General features: G+C 31.4%; 1 pseudogene; it reads right to left on the reverse strand.

Annotated features, from left to right (window-relative positions):
- Positions 1-11,827: 11,827 nt before the first annotated feature.
- Positions 11,828-13,501, reverse strand: LOC108483088 (UDP-glucose iridoid glucosyltransferase-like; annotated as a pseudogene).
- Positions 13,502-14,172: the final 671 nt, after the last annotated feature.

Below are 14,172 nucleotides of genomic sequence, written 5' to 3' on the forward strand. Positions count from 1 at the left end.
TATGTTACATTGAAATAATGATAGATGAACTAAATATGTTCACAAACAAAGTTTTGTGCATTACTCTGGAATTTCTAGATAATACAAGAAACTAAAATAGGACAATTGTTCGAGAAATTCACATAAGTAAGGGATGAAGGAACTCGAGGAATTTCTTTCTTCCAGTCTAAAAGGAAAATGAACAAAACCAACAATTCAATTCTAAGGAAAGATTATCTTACAGACATCCTCAGTGGATCGTAGCATTGGAGGAAGGGTACAGGCCTACAGGCTGAGCAAGAATATATTTTGAGAAAAGAAAAGACAAATGAAGGAATGAGTGGTGACGTCTAAGATAGGGGTCATGTTCACAACATTTTGCATCATAACATGTTTAATTAGGAACATTTGACTCACTTCAATCATGGCATCCTAATCCTCAGGCATAATCATTCTATAGGTTATCAAAAACGATGTGCCTTAATCCCCTAAGCAGTAGGGTAATAGACCGCAGCATAGCAGATCTGGCTGAGGCAAGATCTAAGATGGTTTGGCATCCTTGTGCTTACAAAGAACAAATCTAAGACATAGCTGATTTGGCTTTCACGTGCTTACGATGAAGCAAATCTAAGATGATTTGGCATCTCTGTGTTGTCAGAGAACAAATCGAAGTTTGGCGTCTCCATATTCGACGGAGAGCAGAAACATAGCAGATCTGGCCTTCAGAAGTTTTTACTGAAGCAAGATCCAAGATGATTTGGCATCCTTGTGTTTACAAGGAACAAATCGAAATCATAGCTGATTTGGCTTTCACGTGCTTACGATGAAGCAAATCTAAGATGATTTGGCATCTCTGTATTGTCAGAGAACAAATCGAAGTTTGGCGTCTCCATATTCGACGGAGTGCAGACACATAGCAGATCTGGCCTTCAGATGTTTATACTGAAGCAAGATCTAAGATGATTTGGCATCCTTGTGCTTACAAAGAACAAATCGAAGACATAGCTGATTTGGCTTTCACATACTTACAATGAAGCAAATCTAAGATGATTTGGCATCTCTGTATTGTTAGAGAACAAATCGAAGTTTGGGGTCTCCATATTCAATAGGAGAGCAGACAGATAGCAGATCTGGCTTTCAGATGTTTATACTGAAGTAAGATCCAAGATGGTTTGGCATCCTTATGCTTACAAGGAACAAATCGAAGACATAGCTAATTTGGCTGAAGCAGACCTAAGATGATTTGGCATTTCTGTATTGTCAGAAAACAAATCAAAGAAGCAGATTTGGCATTTTTGTTCGACAGAGAGCAGATTGAAGATATCAACATGGCAGTCTTGAGGACCATGAACCGATAAGGCCAGGCAAATTTAGCCTTTCTATGAGTCTTTGCTCGATTCCTGTTACACAGCAATGAGCAATGAGGGGCAGCTGTAATAGCCCAAATTCGCCCAGGCCTTAAACTAAAATAAAAAATAAAAAATAAAAAAGTCCAGTTATTTTATAAACAGACCGTTTACAGTGCTAAAGCCCAAATCCAAACCACTTAAGTTTACTGGACCCATTTATACCCCAAAAATAACCCAACACCTGGACCCAGGTTTACACGGGGCCCAAAAGGCCCAAAGCTACAAAAGAACAGGCAAGGAGAATCGAGGGTTTCCTGAGAACTCAGCGCCGCAATGAAATTTTTGAAGCTTCGGGTACTCTAAGCGACGCGACCTTTCATCTCGCGCAAATTCAATGGCCCAATCGTCACCACTAAGCGCGTCGTAATCAGATGTTGCGCCACCATCGACGAGCAAGTCACTCCAGAATCCGGCGTAGGCTCCATCAGCACGCAGACATCAGTGATCGAGCGAGATTCTCATGGATTACCTGTGAACAAAAGAGGAAACAATGACAGAAAACTAAGGCAAACATGGAAAGAAATCTTTGATTTCTTTCCTAAACCATAACAGTCTAAGGCTATAAAGCCTTTCTTCAAATCTGTAAAAAAGTACTTACGATACACACATACAGAGAGAAAAATACCACAACGATATTGTACATCAAATATTTTGCAATAATATATCAGAGATATTTCACAAGAAACGAAGGTGATTTTTTTTATCTCATATTTCGTTTCTTTTATATTTTCTTAGACGAATATACAAACTGTTTTTTTTTTAAATAGTAACATTCAAAAGAAAAGGAGTTACCTGTGGAAGGACGAAGGTTTTTAAACCCTCAGACCACCGCGTACGACGGCGCGTGTGCAGGTACTACACTGTAGTCAGAGACCGAAGGCCGGACTACCCCTTCTCTCCTTTTCAGAGAATTTTCAAGTTTTTTTTTTAAAGTGGGGTACTAAAATGAATTTTGGGTTAAGGTTTTAACATTTATAGTCCTCAAAACGGTGTCGTTTGGCTTAGCTTGATAAGCACTAAAACGGCATCGTTTCAACGAGAGGATCCGCGTGTTGACCCGATTACAGGGAGGATCCGCTTGTTTTGTGAATTGGGTAAATTGCCCAATTGATCCTTCCTCCTTTTAATATTTACAATTTCATTTTATGTTTACTCAAATTGGCCCTAACTTCTTACATTTAATTCAATTTAGTCCCAATGGCCAGTAGAATTTATTCTGGGAAACGACGTCGTTTTTTAGGATTAGGGCAAATTGTCAAATGAGTCCTCTGAATTTAACGAGCATTTGGAACCAGACCCAGAATTTTTACTATTTTGCAGATTAACCTTAGATTTTCTAATTAAATTCAATTTTAATCCTTTTTATATTTTAATTTACTTTAAATACTTTATATATTTTATAAATATATTTTTATATACTTTATATATTTTCTAATTACATTATTTTATCATATATTTTATCTATAAATTATATTATATTATATATTTTATTTTATATATTTCTTTATATATTTTTATAAAATTGTATTACTATTTACTAAATTTCTAAAACCAAATAAATTTTAAAATTATTAATAAATAATAGTATATATTATCCTTATTTATAATAGTATTCATATTCCATTTATATATATTACACCTTTTCTTTATTTATATATTTTATATATGTATATTATTTATTTTATAAAATTCTTATGAAAATTACTCATATCCTATTTATTTTATAATATACGTATACCATATTATATTTCATTATAATTATTTATGAATTTTTATTACATACTATATTTTATTATTTAATATTCCTTATAATATCTATCTTTCTTATATTTTTATATATTATTTATTTTGTTTTTTATACTATTTATTTTACTATATTTTATATGCAAATTACTTATTATATTTTTATTATTTTATATTATATTTCCTTATATTTTATTCATATTATATTATTATATATAACTTATTTTAAACATTTTTTAATTTATATTTTAGGTATTTTTATCAATAATTGCTCACTTTATTTTATATTTTAATATATATATATATATTGAACCTTTCTTTATATTATGTCAATACATTAGATGTTGGTCTCATAATTTTATTAAATGTTTAGTGCTTGACATATTATTATTTTTATTGTATTTTATATATATATATATGTGTGTGTGTGTGTGTGTGTGTGTCAAATTGTATATCATGCATCATTTTTATTATCAATATGTTTAAATATCGATGAATTACATGTTTATGTGTTTTTACCTATTCTTCTTAAATATATATCGTGTTTTATGTATATTTTACTTATTTAAAATTTGCCATGTTTCTCATATGTATATGTTAGTTAATGTATGATATTTATGCTATTGTGCTTTTATTTACCTATTACTATAACATGTTATCCCGTATGTTATGTTAATATGCTCTTTCATGCATCGATCTAAAAAACAAGACTTTAAAGTTTTCAAAAGTAAAGGCAATACTTAGTTTTTGGAAATTTCGAGAAAAGTAGTGCCCTAACTTATTGGGTTGCAACTTTTCTCGTTGAGTTCGAATAGTCAAGCACCCTTCTAAGTTTTTAAGGTTTTCTAAGTGCAAGCAACTGTCTCGGAACTTCAAGGCGTTGTGTCCTAACTTATTGGATATGGCGTTTCGTTGTTTCGAGATAAGGATTTCCAACAAGGCTAACTTTGTGTCAGATATCTTAAAAATATTATGTCCTAACTTATTGGATGTAATATTTTGATTTATTTAATACAGGTGAACCCTAATTTTCAAAATCAAAAATATTAAAAGTAAAGACACTTGACATTAAAGACACTTAAAAAATAGGTACCAATTTTGGGCGTTACGAGGGTGCTAGCCCTTCCTCATACGTAACCGACTCCCGAATCCGTTTTCTCGATTTTCGTAGACCAAAATTAATGTTTTAAAACAAAACATTTTATAAGGTGATCTAATCACACCTAAAAAGATTGGTGGCAACTCCCGTTTTCGTTTTTTTAAAGTCGATTCCCATTTTCCAAAACCCGATTTTAAAATGGTTTCGACAGTATAAATTATTTTTATTTTTATTTTCGTAGTTAACAAAGAACCTAAGATATCGACAAAGAAAGGAAAAGAGAAGGTTGACGAAGAGTAATCCAAGAATTACGGTTTGTATTTCTCTAAACCGAACTTAACATTTAAATTGGTGTTTTTATTATTAGATGTGTATGGAAAGATATTAAGGTAAGTATTAGTGTTTTGATATTGAATTGAATGTATGTGAATTTGTGATTATTGTGAAATGGATATTGAAATAATTAATTACTGTGAATTGATAAATGAATTGAATACCATATTAATTGTATCGGGTTGAGTCGGATATAGTTGGCATGTCATAGGATTGGAAGTGTTCAGGGATACTTCGACCTTGAGTCGATGAGGCACTATAAGTGCCGTACTGTTACTTCAGCTTCGAGTCGATGAGGCACCTTGTGTGTCGTACTGTTACTGTTACTTCGGTTTAATCCGATGAGGTACTAAGTATCGTACTACTACTGTTTACTTCGGCAAAGCTGATGAGGCGCTGAGTGTCGTACTGGTGTGTTGGTTGGATCCGTCTATCCGTCTAAGTTCGAGTTATGTTAATAGGGGTAAACTATTGCACTGAATAATTGAATGACTGTATTACTAGACTGAATAACTGATTGTTATTGATCGTTTGATACTGAATAACTGATTTTTATTGAATAACAATAATCAAATAATTGTTATTGAAAAATAATGATTTATACTGAGTTTGAATTAAAATAGAGCACTGGATTGAAAGTTGAATATTTAAATAGTTGTTGAATTTGAGTAGTGTTACATATGTATTTTATAATTATTTAAGTGTTGATTTATAGAAATACCACTGAGTGCATACTCAGCGTACGGTTTGTTTCCGCACGTAGATTAGATACTAAAGTGATTAACGACTCAGCATTCAAGCCAATCCTGAACTCAAATACATGGTGATGTACTTTTCTCTTTTGAAAATGGCATATACCTAGGTTGTAATTTGTTGTTATTTTGATACATAAATATTAATGATAAATGATGGTAATGGTTGTTCCATACAATTACATATGTCTTAAACATAGTCCGTATCATAGTTTTGGACAATTTTGTTAAATGATAATCTAAATGAATCAATTAGACATTTTATGTTAGATTGTTATAAACATAAAAATGTTAGAACTTTATATTATTATTAGTTGTTATAATTAGAGATGTATAAATTCATGAATTAATTTGTTTGTATTGGTCTTGATTTGATTTTGCAGGGAAGGTTAGATATTTATAAAGGGGTTATATTGAGTTCACACAAAAAAAAGGAGTTCCCGAATAAGTCCCGATTCAATTCTAACGTGCGGATTGGACCTCGACTTTATAATTAAATCAAGTTATGTATGTCATTTATTTTGAATTAATTTTAAATTGTTTGATAGGTTCGGTAATGCTCCGTAACCCTGTTCCTGCGACGGTTTGGGATTAGGGGGTGTTACAGCTCAAGTAATTCCCTTCCAAAATACCAAACTCATACTTGGGATGCCTTGTTAGGCGACCCTTGCACCTCAACACCCTCATCATCTCCTGTTCCATTGTAGTGCACCTAGATTCACCACTCATCACCAGTTCATGTACATCCCTTAGGTGTTCAAGGATTTGTCGCTTATTACTTCCATTCACCGAAGTTCCCTTGAGATTGGTGGTCACCACCCTGTTGTTAACGATAGAAAACTTAACTCCGCGTTTTTGCGACGAAGACCTACTAGTTCTTCGTCTTTTCTTTACAAGTTTAACCTTTTTTCTAGTGAAATCCTGAAACGAAGATGAAATGAAGAAAACCTCGTACTGCAATCACAAGGAAAGAATTCCAAAGACTAGAAAAATAAGAACTTCAAAATGGCAAAGTGGTTTCAAGGAATGCAGAAGCCCATATTTATAGATTTTTAGTGCTCCTTCACAAACGTATCATTTTGGGTTCAAAAGCCACAACCAATAGCATCTGGCCACTTGCTTAGTGTCAGATGCTTTTCATCATGACCACTCTTCCTTAAAATTTTCCATTTATGTTTTTTATTCTAGGATGGAATCTAATGCTTCTTTATCTTTTCTAGTATGACAAACCTTCTTCCATTATCAAAATTTATATTATGTCTCATTGAAGCCCACTTTATAACCTCTTGTTCGACTTAAAGGGGCTATTGTTACACCCCTCCGCTACTCAAACACGTGTCAACACCGGACACATCATTGACTTTCCCATTGACTCCTTCTGAAGTAATGCCTCGACGGGCCACTCATCTTCAACACATTTGGTTAAGACTACATGTTTCTTTTCGAACGAGTCACCCATTGATTTTTAAGTATGAACACTCTCCTAGTGTGAACACACTCTTGATCTAATAAGGCGTCCATTTAGGCATAATAACCTCGTATTGATAGGATCCTATGATATACGCCTATGAATATCTTTTACACATTTGGCAAGATTGATGTTTATCCGGCCACGTCATACCAGTGGACAAAAGAACCTCCCCTAAAAATACCTTTGGAACAATGAGAAGGGATAGATCTTCTAGAAAGCTAAAGTTGTTATGAGCAATTGTCTTTTTTATTAGTTTGGCCTCTTGTCCTTATTTTGGCTTTTGGCCTCCTTAGGTGAACTGACCTACATTGTACCACATTGATCTCCTCCCTGTTCTCCTCTTTTATTTTACCATGTATCAACAATATTATATTTATTTTTGTTATATTTTAGCAATAATAAAACTAAAGCTATTAAGATTTTAGTGGAGGATTTGACTTTTTTTCCACATTTAATGAATAATTTTGTAAGGAAATTACCCAAATTTAACATTTGGGAACATTAGGTAATGAACTTTTAAGTTGTTTTTCTTACCTAGTAAACGGAAAACGAGCCATTATCAAAATACAGTGAAACAAAATGATTATATAAGTCCAATTTACAGAAAAAACCATTTTTTGGGTTTTCTCCGTCTAACTTTTCCTTATCTATGAACAACAAGAAAACATAAAAGCATCGGAGGTAGAAGATTTGCCTGGTTTAAAAGGCAATGATTGGAGTTTAAAAGGGAGGCTCTTCTCAATGAAAATGATAGGATTATATCTGGAATTTTGAGCAGAGAAATTAGTTATTTTTTAGAACAATTTCCTTTTTCACAAATTTAAAATTTTTCATTTTTGATTTATTGAAAAAAGGACATTGATAAATAAAAAAAATTGCTATTGTTATGTATTAATGTGAGTCCTAATTTTTATTCCATGACTTGATCATTCTCGATTGCTTTTTTTTTCAAACAACTTATAGATTTTATAAACTTTTATACTTTTTATATAAAATTATGATTTTCTACTTTTATATTTTTAACTTTCAAATTTTTAAGAATTTTCTATAATTTTTAAAAAATTAAAGTGATGACGAGACACATTTTCAAAGTTTTACATTATCACCTCTTAAGATGATACAAAATGGACTAAACTATTTGATAGAATTCAATTTTAAGGACTAATCTGAATAAAAAATGTTCACGAACTAAAATGAAAGATAATAAAATAAATAAATTCAAATAAATTTTAATATTTCTCATTTAAATTTTTAAATATTTTAATTTAACTTATTTTTGATTTTTCATGGATTAGATTAAATAATTGAAGAAAAAGAATTTGAAGATTGTTTTTGACAAATTTTGTGATTTGGGTCTATTTAAACTCCATTTAGATATTTCAACCTAATCTTGCTTCAATATTTTGATCCTATCTTAAGTTACAAAACTTTTATTTGGGCTTATAATACCATTTCAAGAGGAATTGAATGATTTGACGATGCTTTTTTTCTAAACAAGTTGGGAAGATGCTTAAAAATGGTATTGAAGTCTAGTGCATAAATCTTCCAAAACATGAAAAAAAATGCTTTAATTCATTAAGGGTAATTTTATATTTTCTACCTTATGTGAATTTTACCCCCAACATTCTTAGGATCAGAATTAGACTTAACAGCATTTAGTTTTTTTTTTTATGATCTAACTTTTTCTAGTCATAAGAATTTTAAAGTTTTAAAATTTTCAAGTTTGTGATATTTGATTTAATTTTAGTTTTTTTTACTATTTACATATATACTATTCTAATTACAAAAATATAGGTTTGATAATAGTTTGGAATGTTTTTCTTGCCAATTAGAATTGTTTAATTATTTTAATACTTGTGACACATAATATGATTAAGTATAAGCTATTTAAGAAATTCACGATGTGCGAATATGTAATCTAGTCTAAATAAATTTAGTTTGTGTATTTGTTGGTTAGAATTAAGTCTCTTTAATTTTTAATGTTATTGATAAATTAAATCCTATATATTTCATTATGGTATTGATAAATTGAATACTAGATGTTTTGTTATAGGGTTATTTGTTAATAGAAGAAATAATTTTGAAGAACTTCCTGCAATGTTGATAAATAGATAATTTTTAAAATATTAAATTTATATTTACATCGATAATCAAACTCATAAATCAAAATTAAGATTTCACATTTGACTTTATTTTCACTATATTGATTTTTCCCAAAATCTACATGTGATCTTTCTTTTAATTTTAAATTTAAAATCTCCTTTTATTTTTATGTTTTTTTTTTAAAGAAATAGAATGGTCACCAATTTACATGTATTCAATCCTACTCATTATTATCTATAACTTTTTTTTATCCGACAACAACCAAATTTTGGTGCAATTGCCAAGAATTGAACTCGGATAGCTTGAATGACAAGGTGGGAATACTTTCCACTATACTACAACCAAGACCCTTGTTTGCCCTAGCACTACTTGCCCGATCCTTAGCACCAATAGTGCCTCCTTCAGCCTTCTGGTGCACAAACTAGCGCCCTCTTGACCAGTCCCACAACCCAATGATGTTCCACCAACCACATCCAGCTTCCCTCAGCCACAATGCATCACTACTGAACCTCCCAACCTCCAAGCCACAATTAGTAGCTCACATAGGTCCTTACCATGTGGCCCCACCACCGCCACTGAACTTGAGCAACAATCACATCTCAACAGTAGTTTTGAGAGTCATAAAAAAATCAATTTTAAGAAATAATTATAGAAACAAGGGTACTTGCTTAGCAAACATAAATTATGACTAGAATACTGTTTGGAATTATGTTGATAGTTTTAACCACGGAACCTAAAATGCATAAATGTAAAATGAACATTAAAATTGTTTACGCATTTCAACTTCAATATAGTCTGTAGGGCCTTACCTAGAGTAATGATCTATTATCTCTTCAATATACGTCTGTAGGGCCTTACCTAGAGTAATGATCTATTATCTTTCTCACAGTACAACCAATAATTTAAGTTTTAAAATCAGTCTAAGTCTCACCAATTTAGCAACATCACCATTGTACAAAGATTATATCACTCTCCCACTACACCTCTCCTTCAAAAGCTTAGTTTTGTAATACAAGAAACTCTATTGATTTCTTAAAAAAAAAACAAAGAACACATACATGTTCCTGATTTGAACAAATTTATGCTCTCTCAATCTCTCGATCTCTTTAACCTAAACTTAATTTTATATACTACTTAATTTTTACTTACGTAAAAGTCACAGTTTAATTACATTTCTAAAAAGTAAAACTAAAATTAGTATAAGATAATAATTGCATAAAATTCCCAGTATAATTCAATGTCTTCACATATAGAAAGTGACTTTAATTATTCCACAAGCAATCAAACTTGATCCGTAACAACCAATCTTCAAGTCTTTAATCTTAACTTAATTGGCCTTCATGTTTTGGGCTCTAATTCATCCAATATCGCCAAAACAAATAGTTCAATGCTTTTGTTCTAAAATTTATCAACTTTAAAAATAGACAAGTACAACAATGAAACAATATTTAAAGTCGTGGCCACTATTTTAACCTCAGAAGCAATCACATTTCCTTTCCTTTAAATGCGTCAACAATAAGTTTCTCCTATAAATATTTTAGTATAAAAAAAATTCCTATTTGAAGAATTTAGGGTTGATTCCTAATTGTCGAATTTAGAGTTTGGATGTTTTTGAAGAATTTAAGGTTAATTCCTAATTGTCCAATTTAGAGTTTGGATGTTTGCAAGTTGCAATAAAAGCTTAGATCACTCTCATGATTCTCAATTGTTATTGACTTGTAAGAAAACTCAAGTTTGTTTAGGCCTAAAACACAAGTACATACAAGAAAGTACTAGATTCTTGTTTGATTTTTATAAATATTGTTGGTGCAATACTTCTAAATTATTGGAGAGATATGCCTCGAGTACACGAACAGAATATAGACAAATACTTGAATATAAAAAGTCAAATAATAGAACTAAGTTTCAAAACATGTATCAAGCCACTATTTTTAAGATTTTATTTGCCCTCATCTATATTTGGTGTGAAAAAAAGTTACAAACAAATAAATCTCAAGGATATAATGAAATCCAATGGTTGTTTGCATTTTACATTAACGAAAATAGTACACTAAGCACTAAGTGAACTATAACAAAATATCATTACTATAAATAATTTATGTAATAATTATTACATAAATTATTTATAGAACTATATAAGAACAGTAGAATATGGAGGAAGAATAGAACAAATTATTGTTCTTGATTTTTTTGTATATAATGCAAATGAAATTTCACTCTTATCCATAGAAGTTTTCATATATTTTCATACAGACATAATTATTCAATAGGTATCTTTTGAATGGGCACAACTTTTAAATAAACATAACTTTTAATAAAGATAACTTGAATAATTATTTTTTAGTAAAAATCAAGTGATGTATATTTAGTATTTAAGAAACATAACTTATCACTTAACTAAAATTATAACTTTTAACAATTTAAAACATTTCATTTGTAACTATTACAACATTATATATATTTTTGAAAATGTTTCGAAATTTACTCATAATGTTTACGCATTCTCAACATCAACAAAAAGGAAACAAATTCCGATTTTGTCGCAATTAAATGCTTTACAATCTTCTTCTAGATATAAAAATAAAGAAATGGTGATGATTAAAAAAAAAGAAAAATTCCTAAAAAGGAAGTGAAGAAGCCTAAAGTCAAAGCCATTGAGATTTCTGGTTTAAAGCTTTGAATCATTTTTTATCTTCTAATGAATTTTGAGATGTTCTCTTAAATGTTTTATGTTTGTATGTTAAAATAATGATATCTGTTTAATGTTTTTGTTTGTTAATAATGTAAAATGTTTAATAAAACCAAAAATTAGTTGAAAGATGAGAAAGTGAATTTTTTCTAACATTTGGATCAAGTTCAAATGCCAAAGTTATTACTAAAATTATTATTGTTGGAAAGGTTTAATTTTAATATCACTCTCGCCTCTACCAATAAAACGTACAAAAAAAAAGGTACAGTACCATGTTTATTCTTCAAATGTTTGTGCTTTTTCTACATACCATCTTATTGAAAAGATACACAAATCACAATGACATGACATAAACTGAAAGTACAACCACAATCATGTCTCTTAAACAGATAATATATGCTTTATTAACATATTGAAAGAACAGCTTGTAGAACCCTCTTCCATTAGATAAAAAGCAGCTTTCTCCTTCAGATCTATAGCTCTGTTTCGGATACCGTTTCCTTCCATATCCACCCTTAGTCTTTTTATTGTTCTTTCTATATTCCCTCTTTCCAGATTCTGCAATTCCAAGCCTATTTTCCAAACATTACAGATGTAACTTGTGTTCAAGTGTTGGTCACCAAAGAAAGGTCTGCATAGCATTGGTACCCCTTCACAAATACTCTCAATGGTTGAATTCCACCCACAGTGGGTCCAAAATCCACCAACTGCAGCATGAGCCAACACTTCCTTTTGAGGTGCCCATTTCACAATGCAACCTCTTTCTCCCACACTCTCCTCAAACCCATTTGGCAATGATTCAATCCATTCTGAGCCACGAACCATACCAGGCCTAACCACCCACAGGAAGGGTTGTTTACTGTTGGATAGTCCCCAAGCTATCTCAATTAGTTCTTGCTTATCAATGTTGACAATGCTACCAAAGCTCACATAGATGACAGATTTGGGGGCTTGTTTGTTAAGCCAAGATATGCATTTATCATCTTCAGTCAATAATGAGCTGCAAATGGCTGGAGCTAATTTATGTAATGGTCCTATAGTGATAATCGGAGCAGGGAAGTATTGTTTAACCTTTGACAGTGCTTCTAGTTCAAGAAATTCCATTGAGTTCACAATTATAGCCGATGATCTCTTCAGCACGTTTGCGAATGCAACTCTCACTTCCGTCATCGCTTTGGTTGCATTCTGTGATAGTAAAGCACGAAGGCGTTTAAGCTGAAGAGCTTGAAGCTCTGGCGATTTAATTTCATACACAAAATCTGTAACACAAATTTAAGAAATTTTAGTAATGACTGTCACTTGGAAATAGTGGATTGTTATAACATCTGTAATGCTGGAGCACCTCAAAAGCAAGTGTTGGCTATCCCGAAAATCATACCTATTCGTTCCTCATCAAGTTGGGAAAAGGCGGGATAGAATAGCATTGTTGTAGCAGAACCTGTACGCAGAACTATCCCGAGTAGCCCTAGATCCTCGGTGATAGTTTGAGCACAATACATGAGTGTATCATAGATGACTGCGGCAATATGGTGAAGAGAGTGCAAGATCTTTTCGAGGCATTGCTGTAATGGTGCTGGCACAGTTTTTGTTGAGACTCCACACAGGACTTGCAGCATCTTTATCTGAGAGTTGAGATTCCGTGAGCTTATCTGGTATGGATATGAAAGTAAATTTGGGGTGGTTTGAAGGGTTAGGAGAGTTCAATTCAGGGTGAACTATAGTGATTGAGAAGCCCTTTGAGTGCAAGATACTAGCTAGCTGGAGCATGGGAGTTATGTGACCTTGAAAGGTTACCATAACAAGCACCACATGACTGGATTTCTGTTGCTTCTCCATTCTTTTTTTCCTGTTTCTCAGGGAGTTCAGGTCTCAATGGCTAATGGAGTCCGTAATTAAAAAGATCAAATGAAATGATTGAATATTAAAAAAAGTTTGTTTTCCACGTTTTGCTCCTGGAGAACATCTCAACTCGCCCGACGCAAGTCAAATTTGACTTCCTTTTTCGAAAACAAACAAACTTGTGGCTTGTGGCCTTGGAAGTATCTACCTGCTGACTCAAATTGTTTTTTTTATTTAAGTAGAAAATAATAGCCTTCATTTCTACTGACCTTCTAGATCCACCACTTGAACTATAATAACTTCGTTGGTTGGATCTAGAGGTTATCATGATCGGGTAGGTCCCAACATAATTTTAGACCTTTTTCTTAGATTTAGGTTGGATTCGTTTCCGAAAGTGATTTAAAATTTTGTAAGATTTGTTAAAACGTGAATTTGGTTTTATCTGTACTTATGAAAATTTTTATATTATTATTTTATATAAAAAATTTAAAAATATAATACCTAACATTCATTAGAAACATTAAAATAATTTTTAATAAATTTAAAAAGTATTTAATAGTTATATCTAAATTTAAATAACATTAGAATAGATGCAACTTAACAATCAAATGCCTCTAAAATAATCAAGCCCGTTCTTAGCATTTTTGGAGTTCTAGGCCAAATAATAAATCGGACCCTTTTAAAATTTATAAAATTTAATACAATACAATAAAATAAAATCATATACTAGTAATTTCATTAAAATAATACGTTTT

Source organism: Gossypium arboreum, chromosome 7, assembly GCF_025698485.1.
Source record: "Gossypium arboreum isolate Shixiya-1 chromosome 7, ASM2569848v2, whole genome shotgun sequence".
Classification (NCBI taxonomy): Eukaryota; Viridiplantae; Streptophyta; class Magnoliopsida; order Malvales; family Malvaceae; genus Gossypium; species Gossypium arboreum.